A 1,637-nucleotide genomic window follows, 5' to 3' on the forward strand; every position below is an offset into this window, starting at 1 on the left:
TCAAAAAAGTCAGTAAGGGACAAATAACAAACTACCAGTTATGGCTCACTATAGGTATTGGTCTCAAGTCAGCTAGTCTGTTCCCCATCACCAAAGTTCAATTGGTGCACGTGCTCTACACTATGCCTTGTTCTACATTATGGGCCTGATTTATTAAAGCTCAACAAGAATAGAATAGAATGTTATCTGACATTTGCTAGCAAATGTTTTGAATCCAGATTGATTCCAGGTATTCAGAATCACCCAGCTTCACTGATGAAAGTGTATCCTCTCCAGCTTTAGAGAGCATTAATAAATCAGGCACTATGCCTCTGAGTAATAAACAACAGCACTACAATATCAAAGTGACATGTTTGTGGCATATACACATACTGTATACAGTATATACACTTGCAAACTATAAAACAGATCATGGAATTCTCATGACCAAATATATCTGCTTCCATGTGCATTTATTATTATAAATAACATAAAGAAACAAGGTTTTCAGTCATTACAATCGTTGTCAATATTATTTACAATGTGCTATTTTACATCTAAACAAATATTAATTAATCTACTTCCTTTGTAATGCACCCATAACTATAAAGGAGTTTGCAGTAGCAGATCCCAGGTTTGCCTTGCTAGTACAACATTTTAGTTCCTTTATCACCTGCACACCTGTTTTTATCATTTGTATTTTTGTGTTCCTTGTAGACAAGCACATATCAAGCTGTACTGGTCACAGATGGCATCTTCTCCTTCTGCTTGATGCGTTTTGCAGATGGAGGAATGAAATGGAATTATTACTCCATTCCTTCATATCACTTACCCAAGATGGGCTACTTCAGGTATTTCTCTGCTTTAGTAAATATGTCTAACAAAGGAGTATGGAAAAAAAAATACTTTATTAATTTTCATTATTGAATTAAGTAAAGAACTGAGTAAGATCCTACAGGCTTATCTCTATGTCAATACATATTCAGAGACAGCTTTTTCAGTAGTCTTTGTATACAAAACACCTAAATAACATAGTAACAACGTCACTTATAACAGCCAATCAAATTATTTTGGTATATCTAATAAACAACTAATCAGTTAACAAATCATTTGAAGATTCATGCTTTCCAGGCAGTTTGAAATAGTTCTTTTCCAGGCAGTTTGAAATAGAACAGTTTGAACAGCAGTACTGTTTGCTGAACACTGTTCACTGGAAAACCAAGATCATGCCTAAACTTTTCTTCCCTTAAATTTACAGATGATTGACTACAAAATGAATTTCTCATGTAAAAGTGTTTTCATATTACATTTTTATATGACTATTATTTTGACAGATTGAATGATATCTGCAGAACTGTAAAGTAGAAAGCAATAGACAAGCAATAAGCAAGCATAAGGAAGCAAAAGGCAAAAGGTTACATGACAGGGTTAAGGGGGTTGCAGGAGTGGAGAGTTACTTAGAAAGAGAATGGAGGAAGTAAGGCTTACCTGATAGGTCGTGGTCATGCCAGTGGGTGGAGCTGGCAGGAGTTTTAAGTAGTGGGAGGGAGTTAGTAGTCAGGAGTAGAGAAGTGGAGGGTTTTACCCACCCTCCCTCCCTTTGGTGTTTTCACTTTGTCCAGTATTTGTACTTGTCATGGCAGCACTGATGAGTAAGA

The sequence above is a fragment of the Pyxicephalus adspersus genome, chromosome 4 (assembly GCF_032062135.1).
Source record: "Pyxicephalus adspersus chromosome 4, UCB_Pads_2.0, whole genome shotgun sequence".
In the NCBI taxonomy this organism is placed as follows: Eukaryota; Metazoa; Chordata; class Amphibia; order Anura; family Pyxicephalidae; genus Pyxicephalus; species Pyxicephalus adspersus.